Source organism: Cavia porcellus, unplaced genomic scaffold, assembly GCF_034190915.1.
Source record: "Cavia porcellus strain 051 isolate PalLab524CR breed Dunkin Hartley unplaced genomic scaffold, mCavPor4.1 scaffold_26, whole genome shotgun sequence".
NCBI classification, from domain to species: Eukaryota; Metazoa; Chordata; class Mammalia; order Rodentia; family Caviidae; genus Cavia; species Cavia porcellus.
Window position 1 is genome coordinate 18,903,108 of NW_026947509.1, and position 23,218 is coordinate 18,926,325.

The 23,218-nt window shown below is 39.6% G+C and overlaps 1 long non-coding RNA gene across 1 annotated transcript; it reads right to left on the minus strand.

Moving 5' to 3' along the window:
* Positions 1–1,922: 1,922 nt before the first annotated feature.
* Positions 1,923–11,118, minus strand: LOC134473209 (uncharacterized). Its single transcript, XR_010043335.1, has 2 exons — positions 8,347–11,118; positions 1,923–2,097 (listed from the first exon to the last, which is right to left on the minus strand). It is a non-coding gene; the product is annotated as an uncharacterized LOC134473209 (long non-coding RNA).
* Positions 11,119–23,218: the final 12,100 nt, after the last annotated feature.

The window sequence follows — 23,218 nt, forward strand, 5'->3', positions numbered from 1 at the left end:
GCTCACTGGCTGGGTTAAAGAAAAAAATCTGTCAGAAAACAATGAGGAAAGAGTTAGTGACCACTGCGTTGCATGTTTGGTGGGAGAAAGAAACTTTACTATTAGCCCAAATATGAAGAGCAGGTCAGGCTTCCACGCTTCTGTGGAGGAGAATATATTTCAGAAAGGAATTTCAGGTAAATTAGCAAGAGTCTGAGAGCCATGGCCTTAGTAGGATCTTGTTTATTTATCTATAGCAGCATTGGAGCCTTGTTTTTTGAAGAGAAATCTCAGATCTTCTAGAGGCTCCCAAAAGTAGCTTTCTTTTATTGGGTGATCTTGTTCTTTAGACAGTTCAAGTGGTACTAGCTTTAATTGAGAAAGATGAATTGAATTATCTATCTCTGCCACCTTTACTCTGGTGGGTATGGCAAAGATCACTGAAAAGGAGCCCTTATACTTTGGTGTTAACTGGTTTTTTTCTCCAAGTTTTCACAAGCACTTGGTCTCCATAGTGGATACTAGGTGGTTCCCCTTTGGGCCAGGAGCTGGCAGGACACTTGGATAGCCTGTTGTACTTGGCCCAGATTAATGAGATATGGTAAGAGTCTTGTACTGTCTGTATACTATCATATCAGACAACAGAAATGGTCTTCTGTATAATATCTCAAAAGAACTCAAACATAGCCCAGTTTGGGGCATGTTATGAACCCTCTGAGTGTTACTGGTAGCAATGGGGACCAGGATTCAAACATCTCTTGCCAAAGTTTATCGAGGATAAAACCTTCCAAAAATTGGAATGAAGATGGAACTTTATTTGTAAAGCTTGTGCCACCTCCTGAGCCATTTAAGAGGTAAAAGAAGGCCCATTGTCACTTTGAAGGGGGTATTCCAAATCTGAGGATGATTTCTTTAAGAAGAAGCTTGATTATCTCTATAGTCTGAAGGGTTAGGGAAAACTTCGGTCCAGCCAGTAAAGGTGTCAATTAGAACCAACATCTGCTTAAATCTTCCACATGATAGTATGTGGGTAAGATCTAATTGCTGGTCCTCCTTTACCTAATATCAATGCTTGAGTAAGAGTTATTAGTTCTGCCTTCTGAGCAGAGGTTCTTGAAAGAAGATGTCTAAGTGCAATGGCCTGTAGTGAACTGACAACAATATAACCTTCCTTTAATCTTCTTGGACAAAACTATTTCCACTAGTGAACCTACCTCCTCAGGGCCTTGAAAGGGATGTCAATGATGTCCTTCCTGCTTACATAGGCCTGCAAAAGTGGCAAACTTCTGGGTCTGTAGGCATTGCAAAGAGGCAGAATTCAGAGTAGGGAAAGATTTTAATAATAACCTCAGAGATTTTTAACCTCAACATGACTTCATACTTTTAACTGGTTTCCCTGTTAACCACAAGTAACCTTTTGTCTCCAGAATACCTCTAACCTGATGGGGAAGTCAAGACTTCTATCTGCTGTCCTAAAGTTAACTTTGCAGCTTCCTCAGTTAGCACAGCTATAGCTGCTACTGCTCTCAGGGGACTGCCATTCAGCAGCTACTACATCTTGATAGTGGAAGATCCAACATAATGGCTGCATGCAGCATGACTAGACAGCCACCAAGACAGAAGATTCCAAAAGACAGAAAATGTGTGTATGTGAGAGAGCGAGAGAGAGACAGAGAGACAGTGAGAGACAGACAGAGAGAGACAGAGAGATTATGCTTGAATATATTGAAAGATTTATACTCATACCTTAAGCTTTGATGCAAATTAATAATAGATATAGAAAACTAAATGCACAAAAAATTGACAATCATTAATCACTCCTAAAATTGTTTTCATAAAATCAAAGGAAACTATAATGATCATTCACTACATATCTAATTATGAAAACTATTTTTACATCATAAGAATCCAAACACTGAATTGAAATCATGTTACAACTACAGTTTTAAATCTTTTTATAATTTTTTTATTTTAAAGAGAATAAAATCAAGCAAAATAAAACAGAATAAAGCCAATCAGAACCAAACAGTGTAAGTGATACAAGTTTTCAAAACAAGATTATAGGAAATCAGCAACAGCTGCCTCTTGTCTTCAGAATGGCTGCCCATACCATCAGACCTAGGAAAATTAAGGAAAACAGAACAGAATAGAACCAATAAAAACAAAACAATGAATACAATATAGGACTTCAAAACAAGATAATAGTAAATCAAAAATAGCTACTATAATATATCTTGTTATCTTTGAAATAGCTGCCCATGCCATCAGATATAATAAAATCGGCCTGGAGAGCACGACATAGCTGCCCCACCTGGAGGAGGGAGCTGGGCCAAGCCACTGAAACCTGCTCTGGCCTTGCTGACCACCTTCTCTCCACCCAGGAGGGCATGCCGCAACTGCCCCGCCTGGAGGAGGGAGTTGGGCCAAACTGTGGGAACCTGCTCTGGCCATGCCTGCGACCTTCTTTTGGCCTGGAGAGCACCAGCACTACTTCCACCACCTGGAGGAGGGAGATGCCCTGCGAAGAAGGTTTGAGGCCCAGCTAGGCCATAGGGGGGACCTTCTATCAGCCGTGGAGCTTTGCCACCCAAGGAGGTGGATGGTTACACAACATCCGATCCCCAGGAGAGTGTAAAATCCTTGCTATAGCTGGTTGGGGGCCCGCTGGGCTTGTGGCCACACTAGATTTGGCTTAGTGGGATTTGGGCCTGCGTGGACCATGCCTGGTGGCCTTCTTCTGGGGAGCTTTGCTGCCAGACAGGGGAGCTGTGCTGCTGCAGAGGCTTTAGGCCTACCTGAGACGAGCCTGGCAACCTTTTAATCTGGGGGCCTCACTGCCCAAGGAGGGAGCTGTGCTACCAGGGCAGTTCCAGGAGCCCAGGATATAGGAGACAATTTCCAACATGCCCAGGGGAAGCTTTGGAACAACACTTGAAACACAGAAATATAGGAAAATGACAAAACAAAAGACCAAAATGCAATCTCAATCATCCAGCCCATCCCAAGAGAGCCTAGAAGCCATGTACATAGAAGAAAATACATGCGATATGCCTGAAATGCCTGAAATAATAGTAACTGAAATAAAGAAGCAACTTCAGGAAGCTTTAAAGGAATTCAAATGAGAAATAATCTTCCAGGTATAAGAAGAAATGATAAAAGTACTGACAGAGATGCTGAACACATCTAAAGAAGACACATTTAAAAAATCAGAGAAACAAAACAAAAAGATAGAGTCCCTGGATAAACAATATAAGAAACAAACAGAATACATAAAGTAGATTCAAAGAGATATACAGGAAATCAAAAATTACATTGAAGGTTGTAAAAACTGCCTTAACAAAAGTGAAGATAGAATTTCAGATTGCAGCTAGTGAACAGGAAAGGAAAGATCTCTAAAAAATAACAAGAAATCAGGAAATAACAATCCAACAGCTGCAAGATGACTCAAAGAAAAACAACACAAGATTGATAGGGACAAATGAAAAAGAAGGTGACAACACAAATGATAATCAAGAGACTATTTATAGAAGTAATAACTGAAAATTTCCCAAACATGAAAATGGAAACTGACATTAGGATTAGTGAAGCATATATAATTCTAAATAGCCATAATCAAAGCAAAACTACACGCAGACATATAATAATCACCATCCCAGAAATCCAACATAAAAATAGAATATTAAAAGCTATCTGAGAGAAGAGACAGATCACCTATAAAGGAAAGCCTATCAGAATCACAGCAGACTTCTCAACACAAACAATGAAGTCAAGAAGAGCACTGAGCGAAGTATTTCAGATCCTAAAGGAAAATGACTTCCAACCTAGACTGATGTACCCAGAAAAACTGTCCTTCAAAATGGATGGAGAAATAAGATACTTCCATGACAAAGAACAGCTAAAAAACTTCATGATCACCAAGCCAGCCCTGCAAAGAATACTGAAAGAAACTTTAGATGCACATAGGAAAAAAAACCAATAAACAAGACAGACAACCAAACAGTATGGAAAGATAAAGATGCAACAGCCAAAAGATAACATGTCAATAATAAACCAATATATAACAGTTACAACCATTAATGTAAATGGTCTCAATTCACCAATTAAAAGAAACATGCTGACAGAATGGATCAAGAAACAACATCCAACCATATGCTGTCTACAAGAAACCCACCTAACCCAAAAGGAAACTCATAGACTGAAAGTCAAAGGATGGAAAACAATACTACATGCAATAATAACCCCCCCAAAAAGTGGGGGTAGCTATCCTGTTTGCAATAATGTGAACTTCAAATCAAGAATGATCCGAAGAGACAAAAAAGGTCATTACATACTGGTTAGGGGAAAACTTCAAGAGGAAGAGACAACTATCTTAAATACATATGCACCAAATTCCAGAGCACCCAGTTATACAAAGCAAGTATTAATAGAAAGGAAAAATCATATTAACAATAACACAATTATAACAGGAGACCTTAACACACCATTGACACCAAGGGACAGATCAACCAGACAGAAAATCATCAAAGAAATAACAGAACTCAATCACACTTGTGAACAAATGGACTTGTTAGACATGTACAGAGTGTTCCATTCAACAACATCAGAATATATATTCTTCTCAGTGGTACATGGGACATTCTCTAAAATAGACCACATACTAACCAACAGAACATATTTAAATAAATGCAAAACAGATGAAATTATCCCATGCATGTTACCAGATCATAGCTCCATGAAACTAGAAATTAACGATAAAAGAAACAGCAAAACTCCCACAAACACATGGAAATTGAATAACACACTCTTGAACAATCAGTGGGTCACAGGAGAAATTAAAGAAGACATTAAACAATACCTACAAGCAAATGAAAATATAAATACAACTTACCAGAATCTGTGGAATGCAGTGAAAGCAGTCCTCAGAGGAAAATTTATTGCACTGAGTTTCCACATGAGGAAAACAGAATGAATACAAATAAGCAACCTGATGCTACACCTCAAACATCTAGAAAAAGAAGAGCAAGTCAAGCCCAAAGCCAAAAGAAAAGAGGAAATGATAAAAATCAGAGCAGAAAGCAATGCAATAGAGACTATGAAAACAATCCAAAGAATCAAAGAGTTGGTTCTTTGAAAGAATAAATAAAATTGATAAGCCCCTAGCCAACCTAATTTTAAAAAGGAAAGAAAAAGCTCAAATTCATGTAATAAGGAACAAAAAAGGCAAAATCACTACAGAACCTGTAGAAATACAGAAGATCATCAACACCTATTTCAAAAACCTCTACTCTCATAGGTTCGATAACACAGAAGAAATAGACAGATTCCTAGAAATATATGAAGTACCAAAGCTGAGTAAAAAAAGATGTAAAACTGCTGAATAACCCAATTTCTATCAATGAAATTGAAAATGTAATTAAGTCCTTACCTACAAAGAAGAGCCCAGGCCCAGATGGATTCACTGTGGAATTTTACAAGAAATACAAAAAAGACTTAATGCTGACACTTCAATGAAGTACTCAAACTCTTCAATGAAACTGAAAGGGAAGCAATTCTTCCCAAGTCATTCCTGGGAACAAATGTAACTCTAGTACCAAAACCTGAGAAAGACCCAACTAAAAAAGAGAACTGCAGGCCAATCTCCTTAATGAACACAGGTGCAAAAATCCTCAATAAAATCTTGGCAAATAGGATGCAGCAAATCATCAAGAAGATTATACACCATGACCAAGTGGGATTCATCCCAGGCATGCAGGGATGGTTCAACATACCTGAGTCAATAAATGTAATCCATCATATCAATAAAGCCAAAAGTAAGAATCACATGATCGTTTCAATAGATGCAGAAAAAGCTTTTGATAAGGTCCAACATTCATTCATGATAAGAACCTTACAGAAAGTTGGAACCTTACAGAAAATTGGTCTTTACCTCAATATGATAAAGGCCATCTATGACAAACCAACAGCCAGCATCATGTTAAATGTCCAACAACTGAAGGTTTTTACCTTAAAATCAGGCACAAGACAAGAATGTCCCTTATCACCGCTCCTATTCAATACAGTACTGGAAATACTAGCCAGAGCAATTAGACAAGAGAGAAATAAAAAGGGTAAAAGTAGGAAAAGAGGGAATTAAATTATCATTATTTGCAGATGACATGATACTCTACATAGAAGACCTCCAAAACTCCATTGAAAGACTCCTAGATATAATAAATAAATTCAGCAGTGTAGCGGGATACAAAATCAATGCTCAAAAATCAATAGCATTTGTATACACTAACAACAAAATTACAGAGAGAGAAATAAGAGAAGTTACACCCTTCATGCTAGCATCAAAAAAATTAAATACTTAGGAATTAATCTCATGAAAGAAGTAAAAGATCTAGACAGGGAAAAGTATAATACACTGAAAAAAGAAACCAAAGAAAATCTCAGAAAATGGAAAAACATCCTTTGTTCATGGAGAGGGAGAATAAATATTGTGAAAATGGCCATTCTCCCAAAATTGCTATGCAGATTCAATGCAATCCCAGTGAAAATACCATCAACATACCTCATAGACCTAGAGAAATCACTCCAAAAATTCATCTGGAACCAGAGGAGAACTGGAATAGCAAAGGCAATTCTAGGCAGCAAAGGCAAGGCCAGAGGCATCACAATCCCTGACTTTAAATTATACTACAAAGCTACTGTAATAAAATCAACATGGTATTGGGATAAAAATAGATCTGAAGACCAACTGAGTAGACTAGAAGATACAACCACAACAACCACCACACTCAACCACCTTATCTTTGATAAATGGGCCAAACATGTTCACTGGAGGAACAACAGTCTCTTTAATAAATGGTGCTGGAAAAACTGGCTCTCCATATGCCAAAAATTAAAACTAGACCCATGCCTTTCACCAGATACTAAACTAAAATCTAAATGGATCAAATATATGAATATTAAAACACAAACACTAAATCTGTTGGAAGACAAAGTAGGTAAACATCTTGAAGACATAGGGCTAGGTAGAGAATTCATAAACAGGAATCAAACCGCTTGGGAAATACTTCCCATAATAAATAGCTGGGATCATGTCTTATTAAAAAGTTTCTGCATGTCAAAAGAAATCTCCACAATAGTGAAAAGAAAACCCACAAACTGGGAAAAAATCTTAGTAAACTGTCCCTCAGACAAAGTACTTCTGTCTAAAATATACAGAATTTTAAAAAATCAGATCTCCGAAACTCAAGGACCCAATCCAAAAATGGGCATCTGAAATGAATACACAGTTCTCAGATGAAGAAATACAAATGGTAAATAAATACATGAAAAAATGTTGACATCGTTAGTCATTAGAGAAATGCAAATTAAAACAACACTGAGATTCCATCTCACTCCACAAAGAATGTTCAGGATCAAGAAAACTACCAACAACAAATGCTGGAGAGGCTCTGGGGAAAAAGGAACTCTCCAACACTATTGGTGGGAGTGCAGCCTGGTGCAACCACTATGGAGGTCAGTCTGGAGATTCCTCAAAAATCTGGGATTGGAGATCCCATTCGACCCAGCTATTCCACTTCTGGGCATATTCCCAGAAGAACTGAAAGCATCATACCATAGTGATATATGTGCACCCATGTATATAGCAGCACAATTTGTAATATCCAGATCTTGAAAACAACCTAAGTGTCTATCAACTGAGGAATGGATAAAAAAGTTGTGGTATTTTTATACAATGGATTACTACTCTGCTATAAAGAATGATCACATTGAGATATTTACTAATAAATGGGTGCAACTTGAGAGCATACTCATAAGCGAAATAAATCAAACTCACATGTATAAACACCGTATAGTCTCTCTAGTATAAGAAATAGTAAGAGTACATAAGAGTTTAGGGTATCATGATTCTCCATTACATTGTTTTGAAGCCTTATAATGATCACAGTTGTAATGTGTTTGTGCTGCTTTTTTGATTTTATTATCTGTGATGGTATGAACAGCTAATTTGAGAGAAACAAGTCATTATAATAGACAGTACTGATATAATATCATCTTACTCTGAAGTCCTACCATGCTCTTGCTCTTCTGTTTCCATTGGCTCTATCATGTTGTATCTTATTGGATTATATTACATGTGAAAGTATAAACAAATTTCCTTTGGAAAATGAGATAATATAGTAGTCATTGTTTGTTTTCTGTTATTTGGTTCTGAAAACCCGGTAATACTCTCATTCTCTTGAATATTGTTATATTATTTTGTTATGTTTGATACTATTGTACATGAAGTTATACTCAACTATTTCAAAGAAAGCGACATCATGGTAGTTACTGTTAATTATGGGTTGTCTTCTGGAGAAATACTGTGTTGCTTACATTGTTCTGTTCTGATCTTCTCTGTTATGTCCTGTTTTGTCTTAATCTCCTTAAAATAAAAAAAATTAAAAAACAGATATAATAAAATCACACAAGATGAAACAAAATGAAACCAAACCAAACAAAACAATACAGGACATTACAACAATATGATAGAACAAGATCCCCCATAGAGGCTATACTGTGTATTGTTATCCTCTATATAGATGATCAGATTTCTGCCTTTAGGCTTGCAAAAATCAATGAAATAGTAAACACTACAAGCATTCAGTTATACTTTATTTCAATAGCTATCATCTCAGCCTATGTTTCTTCAGCTCAGCTGGTTGCTCACGGTGTGTGTGTGTGTGTAGGGAACCCTAGCTCTTCTCGTTTCCCAGCCCACATGCCAAGAGAGGCTGGCATCTGATTGTCCTCCTCATGACCTGTGCATGGTGCTGAATCATGGAAAGTGGCTGACTTCTTGTTCTCTGCCCTGTGGCCTGTGAATGGTGCTAACAGGAAGGGGCTGGTGTCTGGTTGTCCTCTGTGTTTTAAATCCTAAGTATCCCCAAAAGTTAAGTATACCCTAAGTAAACCCAAAAGTATCCCCATATGTTAAAGGCTGTGTTCTCAGGATAGCTATGGAGAAGGGGTTAAAACTTCAAGGTATGAGGCCCAGTATAGGTGTTTTACTCACTGGGGCTATGCCCTTGCAAGGGATTATGGGAGCCAACCCTCTATTGCCCTCTTTCTTTTTAGCTAATTGAGTGGGTGACTTTCCCCACTGTGTGTTCCTGCCACAATGTGCTGTTTCACCATAGGCCTAATATCAAGGGTTGAAATCTTTAAAATCATGAGCCAAATTAATGATTGGCTTATAAATTAATTATTTCAGGTATTTTGTTTTAGCAACAGAAAGCTGCCAAACACAAACTATGTTAAAAAGATGATAGAAGAAGAAGAGGAAACTTAAAAGAGAACACAATTGGGCCAGGGATTTGGCTCAGCAGTATAAGTGCCTGCCTGGCAAGCATATGGTCATGAGTTTGATTCCTGGTACCAAAGAGAGAGAGAGAGAGAGAGAGAGAGAGAGAGAGAGAGAGAGAGAGAGAACACACAAGTTTCATCATACCTAGTAGGAAGTCAATAAAAGATGATAATCAAAGACAAGGTATCCAGCATTCTAGATACCTTGAATGAAATCACTCCTATTGTTTGGATATACAGAGGTAAACCCCAAAAGAAAGGCCAAAGTGTGTCCTGAGTGATTGTTTCAGGGTAGCAATGATTTGGGGACAGGGAAAGTTGGATGGAAAGAGTTGCTTTTAGATCTAAGATTTAACTTTAACACTATAAAAGTTTAACACTGTGCACATGGAAATCTTCAATAAAAATTGGGGGGAAATACTAATGAAGTGGAAGTTCTTTCTTAATTTTGAATTGAAATTTAGATCCAGGTTAAACATATTGATTCAACTTATTTCAATGAAAGATTGGTCTGAGGGAATATTTCCCTGCTTTGGACATATTCTCAGAGCATGAACTCCATAGTTAAGATTTCATCCTCAAATTATGTGGTAAACAAGACCACAGGGGTCCCAGAGAGAATGAGAAACTACTGTATAAGGCTGACCCAACCACAGTAGAGTCAACTTCATGTCACTCAAGACACACTTGGTCTTTCTTTTGGGGTTTACCTTTGTATGTCCAAATGGTAGGAGTGATTTCTTTTGGATTTACCTTTGAATGTATGGAATAAAGCTCCTTTATGTTGCAGAGAACATAACATGTTATAGAGGACAGTGACATATTCAAATACATTTTGAATAAGACCACAGTTGATGTATTCATTCTTCTCAGTATTGGAAACATCAAAGTATAGAACCCCTGCTAGAACAAGTTACTTTAAGAACAGAAAGATAAGTGGATTAATTGCATTGCTAAATTAATGGTTACACTGGCATTGGAGATTTTGGGGCACTTCTCAAAAAGTGCAAGCCCTTTAATGCATTATAAGTTAAATTGTGCCCTCCCTCTTCCTACATTTGTATGTTGAATTCCTAACCTCATTGCTTAAAATGTGAGAGTTTTTACTTCTATCTTACAGCTTAAGATTCAAGAGTAAACACCTGCACCTACTTGGCTTTTGGTGAGGGCTTCTGCCCACATCACAACATGGCAGAAGCCAATATAGAGTGAGCAAGTGGGTATAAAAAGAAGAGGTCACGTGGTAAGATGATGACACAGACACATTTCAGGGGTTAAACTCACTCTTCTCATAACACCTCACTGTCAAGGGACTAACTCTCCATGAGATGGCATTAATATCTTCCAAAAGCAATGTGCCCTGCCCTGACTCCCTTTCACAAGGCCTAGCCTGATAGAGGTTCCGTTCCTCTTAATACCACTGCCCTGGGAACAATCCTGCAACATATGAACCTTGAGACTAACCACACGGAAACCATACAAGTTTGTAAATTTCTTTAAAAGATCACGAAGTACACTCAGTTTAGTATAGATTGCTTAGAATCTGTAACCTATAAGGTAAGGGTAAGACTGCCTTTCTATTTAAAATTTTGCCTGCTGGCAAAACACCAAGACTGATCTATGCAACACTGTCCTAAGACCTGTGTATTGAGTAGAATGCCATTTGGCTTAGGGACCTGTGGACACAAACAGAACTGAAAAGTTTCTAATCAGCTGTGTGCATTTTTAATGCATAACAAACCATGGATGTCTCCAGAAGATATAAACTATCTCAATGTGCATATTCAAATGATCTCTATCCTAAAAAAAAAAAAAAAAAAAAAAAAAAAAAACCCTGTCCCTCTTCATATCATTAGGAACTTCCATCTGGCACTTGAATCTGTGCATTCAAAGGAAAGTTGACAACTGTGATGTAGCTATGCTGATAATTCAAGTTAAAAGCATTTTTTCTTTGATTATCTGGATGTTACAGACAAATGTAAGAACCTATTAGCATGAATTATTATCCAGAGAATTGATTCAATTTTTCATTTCATTTTTCTCAAAACCATGATCTAAATCATTGAGTGAAAAATATTCCTCACAATGAACTGCATTTAAAACCTTGGTAAAAAGTCATTTTTATCTAATGGCCAAACATAACAAGTAAGAACAATGATTCCTTATAGAGTTACCACTGCTGAGAAAAATGAGGATCCTGGAGGTGAATTTGATGGTGAGCACATGATTTATGACTCAGGCCAGTGTTTTTCCACTACTTCAGAGCTTCTTAACAGTTTTTGTGCCATGAACCTCCTTGAGAATATAAAGAAGTCTTTGGACTCCTCAGAAAAAAATAATTTTCGAATGTAATTTTAAAGAACATATAGGGAGAGCCAGGCATGTTGGTACCTACTTGAGATCCTAGCACTTTGGGAGCTGAGTTAGGAGGATCCCAAGTTTGACTGGCCAATTTAGACTTTTCAAAAAAAAGGAAGAAGGAAGGAAGGAAGGAAGGAAAGAAGTAAGGAAGGAAAGAAGGAAGGAAGGAAAGAAGGAGAAAAAAAAAAGAAAGGAAGAGAGAGAATGAAGCAAAGGAAACATAGAATTACAAAAGAAACAGATCATATTAAAATAGAATGATAGGGGCTGGGGATTTAGCTCAGCAGCATAAGCGCCTGCCTTGCAATTGCTGAGTCGTAAGTTCAATCCCTGGTGTCAATTAAAACAATAATAATAAAATAAAATAGAATGATACAACAGTAATACATGGTGTCCCTATGTACCTCATTATTTATATAAGTATTAAGGTACAATAGCAAATCTAATATTACCCTAATTTCACAGCAGTGATGAGGGTAAACAGTCTACAATGACCTGAATGAGATATGCACATACCTACATCTACAATGACCCAAATGAGATATGTACATACCTATGACTTCTATCGATGATAAAGTCTTTGGTATTACTACATATAAGACATTGAAAAATACCAGTAAGTACATAGTGATTCAAACAGGATGTGGCATTTGAGTTTGAAATTGAGATAATTATGTGATCAGCTTCTGAAGTCACTTGGCTTCTAAAGAAGGAGCCTACGACCTTGGAGTAGTGAAACATTGGACAAGGAGCTGTGGGCGAAGGGTGTGAAGCCCAGGCTGACTTATATGCAGCCTGGAGCCAGAAAAGCACTGTGAGCATATGCTGCGATGACATTCATGCATTCAGCAAGAATTATCTGTGGAGAACCAGGAACAGAATGGATGTTTCACTTCCTTTGCAACTTCAGATACTCAAAAGCCAACCCTAAAACTCCAGAGATCAGTGAGAAACATAATTGCATTAATTCAAGAAAAGTTAATCATCTCAGTTGGATTGACTTTCAAGAGAGGGACACTGGCTCTCAGTAATCTAGACTGTTTCACCTTTGTGTGTGTGTGTGTGTGTGTGTGTGTGTGTGTGTGTGTGTGGTGTGCACATGCATGCCAATATATTTTCACAAACTTCATTTCTTATAACAGTTTTAGATTTATAGAAAATAAAGAGAATACAGAGTTCCCACATTCCTTGCATACTAGTTACCCTATTAACATCTTCATTTACCAGTATTGACACATTATAATTAAAATCAATACTCAGATTTTCATAGTTGTCATTAAAGGTCCTTTTCTGTCCCAGGGAGACCACATTACATTTAGTTATTCTGTCTCTTTAAGATCTTCTTGATTGTGATGATTTCTCAGACTTTTCTTGTTTTTGATGATCTTGACAGCTTCAAGTTACACTAGTCAGGTATTTTGCAGAATGTCCCCGAGTGGGGATTCATCTGATGCTTCTTTCACGATTAGACTGGAGGTAAGGACGCTGGGGAGGGAGACCTTGGGGTGAGGTGCTTTGCAGTACATTACAGCAAATGTGGCTGCTGTCCACTTGAGGTGTCACTGCTGACCTTCATCACTGAGCCGAGGTGCTGGTCAGGTTGCTTCATAGTAAAGTCATCCCCACCCCTGACAATTCACTTTTTACATTTCTGTGATTGCTTACTGAAGAGAAAATCATTGCCATTGTGTGTGATAGTCCAGTCCCTTATGGAAGCATGGGTCTAGAAGAACCCTGGGAGACTGGCCTCTTGCCCTGTATCCAAGCCACACAGGAGTTTCCAGCTGGCCTCCTTCTAAAGATAAAGAAAAGCGAGCAGTCTCCACGGGGCAAAAACTGTGAACTTTTGACAATTGAGCTTCTATGTCAGCCAAATCTGTGGTGCATACTAACCACATGCACGCTGCTTAGATACATGTTTAACTCCAAGACGTTTATACCATCTTACATTACTTCCAGATCAAGGTGGTAAACCAGTGTATGGGTAGAGATGTAAACGACCAGATAAAATATGAAGCAGTAAACACGGTAGGAGTCAGTACAAAAGACAAATACAGAGGTTGTGAGCACAAGTTTTAGACTCCTAAGATCTCTGTTCACAAAGCCATGGTCTCCTTACCTGTACAATGGAGGTAAATTGTGCCAGTCAAATAATACGTAAAAAGCACCTGGCACATAGTAGATCCTCAGTATACTATAGCTATCCTTAGTAGAGAGGGAATCATTACATGGTCACCCTTTTGAGTGGCTATATATTAAGTGGGGTCTGTCCTAGAAGGGCCTCCCAGTGCTGAAACTGAGTTCAGGATACTACACTGCATGCCCTGAATCCTCCTTTCCGCCGCCCTGCGTCACCACTCCTTTCTCTTGCTTTTCCCTTTTCTCTTCTCTGTTCCCTTATATTGACTGCACCTTCCTGCCAAGCCCCTATTCTTCTGCATTTCCAAAGCAGCAGAGATACACGGAAAAGAACCTCTTCTCCCGGGGTGGCAGGGAGAGCTGAGGAGTTGGCAGGCGCGCAGGAAATGCATCTGCATACTGCAGGTCGTGGGTTCCGTTTGTTTTGGTTTAAGTGATTGCTTTGCTGATCCTATTACTGTAAAGGGTAATGATATTTGGGAATAAAAGTCTATGACTAAGTAATGATAACAGAAGTAAGAACCAGAGCTGTGGATAGAAAGCTCGGGTTAAAAATTGTCTGTCATTTCCAACTCTGTGTTCCTAAGCCTTTTCCTTGATGGAAAGACAGACCAAAGGTGCCAACACAGCTTGCTGGTCATTTATGACCAAGGGAGACATGGTCCTGAGCAAAGTGACTTGTCCACTGTGGTCAGCCCTCTCTTGGATTCTCAGATGCAGCCCATGACACCCCCATAATCATCTCCAAAGCCAGAGTAAAATGTATACCTTATTAATGTAAGAATAAAGGCACACTGCACATGACAGGTCTGTGCTGAGAGCTTTATGTTCCTTGAAATGATTTTTCTTACAAGGAGTAGACAAGGAGTAGTCATGGATGCTATCTGGACATCAAGTCATCCAGTGACCCTAAGAAGGGCTAGGAAAAAGCTGGAATCTGAAGGGAATACGAGAAGATGAGTGAGGAGTCACATCATCGCATCCAAGGCATCACATGTGTCTGTATGTAGCAGAGTGGTGACACACGAGTCCTGCAACCTCAGCACAGCAGCTGCCAAATCATGCTGTAGAGAAATCTGAGAAAGCAGACACCCAAGCAAGCAAGGACTCTGTAGCCTCTGGGCCAGGAAGCCAAATCCTCAGGACTGCAAGCCAAGACATTGCAACTGATGCAATCAGTCTGGTGCCCATCCTGGCCTCAGCTTGACTGTTTCAGTGGCTGAGGTCACATGCTAAGACATTCTCCAGATTCTGTTATTACACAGACACCACCACCCCTCCTGCTTCCTCATCAAACACTGAGAGTCTGCTAGGGCAGAGCTGCACAAATGGGAAACACCCATCAAATGCACAGGAATATTCACTTCACTCGGAAGCCTTTCTATGCCATTACTGTAGAAAGGATTCCTTGTTAGTCCTACCATTAAACAATTAAATTGTCAGAGATGAATCTTGCGCGTGTGTGCAGAGCTTGCCTGTGTGCGCAGGGTGTGTAATTTCCCACTCAGGTGATGTCTGCTGCAGGTTCTTTCTTTCTCTATCTCCTCTCCCTTTTGCTCCTTCTCCATTTTTTCCACCCAAATTCCATGCTTTTCCCTCTGCATTGTGGAAAATAAATATAAGAGCATCTTTCTGATGGCATAAGCACTTTTTTGTTGTAAACTTTGATATGCCCTCACATCTTACTCTCCTCTTAAGACAAAAGAAATGCCAACAGTGGCTGTCTCCTGGTTACTCACCCCACCTCCTCCTGCCAGAACCTGATTCCTTAGTTTCTTTTGCTAACACTACCTATCAACATTGTCAGTCCACGCACTCTGTGTTATATGTGCGGACTGATTTGCTTAGCCGATGTCTCCTATGTCTCTACTGTAACATGTTTAGCTTATGCAAATCAAACCTGCTTGTGAAAAATAAACGCATCTCACTTGAACTCAGTAATCATTATTTCACCAAAGAAAGAGCATATTGCATAAATCTAATGTAGTATTAAATACGATTGAAGTATTTAATTAAATTTCATATTAGTTAATATTCATATTTATATATAATTTGGACCACATTTAAATTTCTATATTTTATATACTCAAATTATTATTTAACTGAAATATATTTTGTCAGCTATCAAAAATCTTCTTTAAGCTTTTAGTCTTATAAAAAAAGCTATACACTAAGGTACAAAGACTTCTAGAAATTACATACATTTTTTTTAAAAAAAAATTACGTACATTTGAAGTGACAAGAGAGCTCAATAAACATTGCTGATATCTACAAATACTCCAGTTCCTGAAAGAATTATGTTGGATTAATTCTCCATGTGCCAATACAGTATTGATCACTTAATACACAGACGGCATACTCAGCATCGTGTGTGTGTGTGTGTGTGTGTGTGTGTGTGTGTGTGTGTGTACACAGCTTCTGCTTCGTTAACATGAAGCCTCCTGAAATGTCTGGTCTACCTGTTTTCTTACAATGTTGAGATGATCATAGAAAAAAGGCAAAGGCTTTGAGTAAAACTGTAGCTGCAGTTTCCCCACAGATGCCCCCTTTTTAATCACAAAACGACAAAGTGATAACTTTGGACATCCCATGCGTCGCACAGCAAGAGTCCGACTCAGGCCTGAGCTGCGGTGTCTGCTGCTGTCCCCTGTGCCCTCCCCACCCACATACAGCCCCTCCCCACCTTCACCGACATCTGTCTACACAGGAAACTACAGCAAGCCACAGAGGCCCTTCCCAAGGAAAGGAAGAGGGTAGAGGGGGAAAAATCTCCCAGGAAGGAAAAGGAACAAAAAGGTGACATTCTCATAAGATAGCCATCTCACCATTTTCTTACTTACTTATTATCTTAGTGTATTATGTAAAGTGGCTTTGTACTCATTTTATGTCCAATTTGTATGTGTGAGTACACACACGCTCTCTACCTTTTCAACATATAACTGCCGCTTCCACCTTCTGTGCTCCTCACACTAGCACTGCCTTCTTTCCCAGTAAGATTTGTGAGCTCAGACATGACTTCTGGTGTGCAGTGTCCTCGTCCCTGGGCTGCACTGCCCTTGCCCATATGTGTGACTGCAAGTGCTGTCCCTTTATCCCTAGACAGGGGTCCTCCCTCCTCTCTCCAGCTGTCCAGGTTCCACCGAAATGTCATGACTAACTCCTGATCATGTTTTCCTGGAAATCTTGAGAGGATTATTGGTGTCAGTGGACTACTGCTTATAACAGTCTTTTAGTCAATACAATATTAATAGCATTAAAAGAGTTTCAAAAGAATTTTTAATCACAAAATCCAATCACATTGGAAGATCTCTTCTCAATTCATTATTAATTGTATGTTCACTGTAATCCATTCCTACCTAGTCACTAATTTAGGTCTCCTAACATGGAGTAAGGGACTATATATGTTATGAGATCTCTATTTTGAAATAATACTTATTGATTTGGTTTACATCTGAAATCAAGTTATTAATTATGAATGAATTTGATTAAAGTTTTTATAGCATTATCATGCTCCTATTAAAATACAAATATCCCCAAGAGAGGAAAAAGATAACACTCCAAGCTCATTATCTATGTTCTACATTTTTTAAGGGATTATTTCAGGAATATCTCATGAAAAAAATCACTTTCTACCAGCAGTGGTACCTACGTGAACTCAGCTGCCTACAGAAGTACACCGCCTTACTGTATGTGTCCTCTGCTCCCAGGGAGAGAGGAGATGGCCTGTCACACACACTCCAACCTCCTTCACATCTCTTCCTTCAAGTTTACACCAAAAGGTCTTCATGCACTATTAAATACAAACATCCCTGAGAGAGTTCACACATTAAACCCAAAATGTCATTTTCACCTCTGAATAAATTACCAGATTCCTTAAGATGCTGATCTAGTCTTTAGCTCTTTAATCGTCTGAAAATGCCTTCAATAATTTTATCAAGTCCCAAGACCTCAACCTCAGTGTGAATTGAAACAATTATGCTTTCTTTTTATTTTTTTTTCTGCAACAGTGAGTATGAAACCCAGGTCCATGCATGTGCTACACAAGCGCTCTGCCACTAAGCTACATCCCCAGGCTTGAAGTAGTTTTAATTTTTATTTCTCCCACGGATTATTTTAGCTAGACCAGAACATCTGGCTATCTAGTGGAGGTCCCCGTCTGTCTGTTCTATGAATACCTCACACTTAGCACACTCAGAGTCAGTGCACTGTGGTCCTTCAAGCCTGTGTCTCCTCCCTTGTTCAGGGTTCACTTAGCCACCTGGTCTCAACCTCCAAGGGACTTCCTCTTCTCTCCCCACAGTCAGTGACTAAGCCTGAAGATCGCAGCTCTGCACACCCACACTGGGATGCAGGCCGGCACTTGCCCTCCAGCTGCCCATCTAGTGCTCCAGCAAAGCTCTCCAAGCTTGCCTTTGAGTGTGTCACTCTCCAGCTCGAAAACCTTTTGTGTACATTTTGCTTCTGGAATTAAAATCAACCTCGTCTTATCTTTTTGTGTATATTATGATATGACTTCATCTTCCTGCTTTCTTTTTTCTTTGTTTTTTTCTGCCATGCCATCCAACTCATGACCTTGAGCTTGCCAGGCAGGCGCTTATGCCACTGAGCTAAATCCCCAGCCCCCATTCCTGCTACTTTCTCATACCTGCTAGTAAAACTGGGAACTAACTCTTCTCCAAAAATGCACTTTGCTTTCCAACCTCAACTTGTTTTCTCTATTCAAAATACTCTTCACTCATTGCCCATTCCTGCCTATTGAGACATACCTGTCTTCAAGGTCAGCTTCAGATTTCACATCCTGACTACAACTCAATTCTGGATCCCCCACTGGGTGTGACTGTCCCACCATTGACCTCCCCAGGCATCTACTGTGTCCTGAAAAACTAACTAGAATCTCGCCTCTGTGCTTGTCCTAACTACTCACCATGTGGACACCTCTGCAGTCTAGAAACAGTGTCACTTACTCCCTTTTCACCCCCAAAACTCAATTTCTGCATATCCAAAGTGCATAATTACTGGGAGTGTTTCTGAGTGAATTTTGAAGGAGGATGAAGTTCCTGGCTGCTGCAAGAGTGGCTATAATAAGGTCCTGGGGAAAAACGTGTCTGAGTCAGTAGGACCACCTTCTGGGGGAGAGGAGAGTGGGCTCAGAGCAATGTCACACCCTGGATGACACACTGCACTGAAAACTCAAGGCAGGAAGGGCAGCATAAAGTCACAGGGTGCCAAGAGTTCAGGGAACATCTTCAGGACCACATGCAACAGATAGATATTTTAGAGGAGGCAAATGAGTTGGTAATAAAATGGACTGACCAATTATCCTACATACACTAGAATAAAGCAGCTCTATTTTAGCATGATTTGTTTGGATTGCTGTAAAAAGATGAAACTGTCCATCAGTGTTGGGAGCCTGCCGTATTACCCATGAGAATATAGCCACAGGATGGCGTCCGCCTACCGCCTCGCTGCTCCCCCGCCCATCGTGTGCCCAAGATGGCGCACACATCCTGCTTCCTGGTTCTTGCTCGGCTTACTGTCCCCGCCATATATGGTAATGATTGATTGCTTCCTTGTTGCCGCCCAATCGCCTGTCCCCACGTGTAATCCCATGATTGGATAACATTAGCTATATAAGCCCAAGTATAGGAAGTGCCCGACGCACAACACGTAGGAAGCCGTCAAGGACGGACGTGTATTGAGGTTGTAGCCCAGTCAATAAAGGAGCCTGCAGAGACAAAGTGTTCGTGTGCCTCATTCTGCGGGACAGACGCGGCGCCGGACACATCAGTTGTTGTCAACTAACATATACTTATTGAGAGTGCTTGGTATGCTAGGCACTGCACGAGATGATGAAGATGTAGGGGTATATAAAAAATAATGGCCCTTAGTATCTAGTGATGGAAGAAAAATGATAAGTAGAACCTGTACATAAAATATAGAGCAGACTAACCAGTCTCCTGGATACTAATAAAGCAGGATAGTGTTAGAACTGTAAGCAGAATTGTTAGGCCTTGTTAAAGTGATATTTGAGCAAAGATGTGGGAGTGATGACTATTGATCTGTGCAGATATTGGGCAAGCAGCATTCCACACAGAGGGATCTGTTAGTGCAAATATCTGAGGTAAGCAGGGTGTAGTGGAGGAACAGAAAGAAGCCAGAGAAGCTAGAATGGTTGGAGGCAGAGTGCGATGAGATAAACAGAGACTTTGGGTCTTGTAGCGCATTGTAAAGTTTTAGGTTTCACTTTGAGTAAAATGAGGCCCCTCAGGGAGTCTTAGCACTGGGGTGGCTATTGAGACAATGTTGAACTGTCAGAAAGGGCTGAAGACTAAAGCAAAGAGATCAGTTAGGAGGCTTTTACAATATCCCAAGCAAGAGATGATAAGGATGGCTTGGACTGGAGTGGTAGCAGCAATGCTGAGAGGGGATCAGAGTTCAGAGAAGAGGTAGAGTCGAGGAACTTCTGATGTGTTAGATCAAGGAGATGAAAGCAAAAAAAGAGTCAAGGATGGTTTTGTCTTGGGCAAGTAACTATTAGGAGGAACAGTCAGCAAGGCAGGAGAGTGGGTTGTCCTACAAGTCATGACCAAAGGTATCTGAAAGAGGAAGAGATGATCAACTAGCTCAAAGGCTGCCTACAGGCCAAGTAAGATGAGAACCAAGGAGTGACCTTGGGATTCAGCAATGTAGAGGTGACTGGTGACATTAAAAAGAACAGCGTGAACTGAGTGATAGGATAAGAAAGTCCAGTTGGAGAAGGTTTGAGAATGAGAGAAGAAAAACTGTAAGATAATGCCATATGCTCTAAAATGGTTGTATTTTTAAAAGCCATTAATTCAGACTTATTAATCTAAATGGGTATTGTGACCACAGCAATATGAGTAAGTTAATTTTATTTGTGAATTCTCTTTTTCAAATGAGAAAAAGGTTTTATGAAATGGGTTTCAGCATTTTTAAGTCTGGCACTATTAAGTGAAGGAAACCAATTGCTGCCCATGGCGAATCTGCAGCTTCAAAATACTATTATAGTTAAGACTACCTCTCTTGTAACCTTACGTACATACACACATGCATCCATACACACAAGCACACATATCCCAAAACTGACATCATAGCTTCCAGTTGAATAGTAACTCATGAACAACATCTCTCATTCCAAACATTTCATTACTGATTCATAGTTCCTTTTGCATGTCATAACCACCACTTACCTTAACATGTTAAATGATGTCTCTCATTCTACAGATATTTGACTGCCTTTTCTACTTGTGGATACATGGCCACTGTCAACAGTTCAGCACTGAATGTCAGAAAATCTTAAGCTTGGGATTAAGATTTTGATTTTGAGACATGCTAACCTAACATGTCTCAAACATTAAGGTTTTGAGACATGCTAACCTAACATGTCTCAACAACAGTCCGGTTCCTACTGAGAACTTCAAAGGTGCTGTGATGTTGTTACAGTTTGTGTCTAGATATCCCCTCAAAGCCTCATGCTTTCATAGGTGGGATTTTCAGAGGTGACTGGTGTGTGTGGTGCTAGGACTAAGGATGTGTCATTACCAAATCAGTCCACTCATTGGTCTGGCACCACGCTAATCCACACTAATCCTGGTAGCCTAGATAGAGTATAAAAGGGTCCGAAAAATGCTGCTAAGGCTCCTTGCTTGCTTGCTGTCACCTGCCTGCTTGCTGTTGCTTCTCTATGATGCTCCTCTGTCATGTACCACCCTGCCTTGGAGCCAGTTGACTATGGACTGAAATCTTGACAAACTGTGAGCCAAATGAACGTTTCCTCTTTTAACTTTGGGTGTCAGGTATTTTGTTGCAGCAACAAGAAAAGTAACTAGGACAGAATTACAATTCAGTTCTTGTGTTTTGATGTCATTTTGTTGAACCATTAAAGTCAAGAGTCTCTCCACCCAGGGACAATGCCCATTTCCCAGAAGGCTCTGTTTCAGAGACACAGAACCATAAATACCAGTGCAGTGCATGCAGATTCTTAGTCTTGTGTTATTTCTCAATTTTATGCTTAATTTGCTCCTTTTGGTTTTATGTATTTTAACACAGCCAAGAATGTGTGTGTGGATTTCCCCATAGTCCTTTAAATGTTATAAAACTTTAATATAGAGAGATAAAAACAATAATAAGCCATGCCTCCAAGCCCTCACATTTAGGTTCTTTATTTAGGTTAGAAAATAACTAGTTTTACATACTGATTTGGCTTTTCAAGTACTTGTACTGCTTTAAAAACCCTTGTGCCTTTCCTTGACTTTCTCCCCCACCCAAATGGAAATTATATTCTACTCTTAATTTGGACGTGACTCTCATTGATTGCAAAAAAAACCAAAACAAAACAAAACAAAAACTGGCATCTTTACAGTTCTTCCAGCATTGTCATAATGGCCTGCGTCGTGTGTGAGCCAATGCAATTTACCATGGTTTAGAATAAAGCCAAGACGGATGCTCAGTTCCCAATTTTAAGCATGCAACCCTGGAATGTCTTTTGGAAAAAAATGAAATAAAGCTCCTGGTAGTCTGGTGGGTTAGTCTGTTTTCAGCATAATTACCTTCTTTCAGCTTTCTAATACCCTTAAAACCTCTGAGTGTCTTTAATGTACAAAGTTCAACAAAAACACCTTCAAAATAGATTAATTGTAATTATGCTTAATATTTGTTTGCTGCTTTATTAAATAAACTACATTTGCCTTTTTTTAAAAAAAGGAAATTCACTTAACTATCAGTCACTCAAATGTTAAGTGTACAAATAAAATGAAAAACATTTATTACATAAATTTAATTACAATTCTAAGAAATACACATGCAAATTAGATAGAGTTCAATTTGCAGATGCTAATCCTCATCCTTGACTCCTTGATCTTGCCCCCCCCCTCCCCATTTCCGTCTGCAGTTCTGGACTCCTAGGGAGCCAGCTAGAGGTCTGACTTCTCACAGTCGGAGGATCTCCGTTTTAAAGAAATGTTATATTTAGCACATCTGGCATAGTAGCAGTAAACAAACACTACAGTCTTTGTAACCCTCTGGTGCAGGCCCTCCTCCGACTCTATTCTGCCTTTTGCCTTGTGAGCTCTAGTTCCTTACACCTGAAATGACCCATCTTGACCAGGGAGGGGTCCTGAGACAGAAATATGAATTAATGTCTCGAAAACCAAACTCCAATGGAGTCCAATATAGGAGAAAATCACTACCTGCAGAATAATGTGATGTTGCAGTTTAAACTACATCCCCGGACCCAGGACAACCTTCTGTATGACTTTTTATTTCCTGGAGGTTCTCCCTGGAGGGAATCGCCCGGCCAAGTTGCGCAGGACCCAGGCTGCTTTCTCCTCCATGTGCAACCCAGGCGGGGACGAGGGGAGCGGCGGCGTGGGGGTAACTGCTC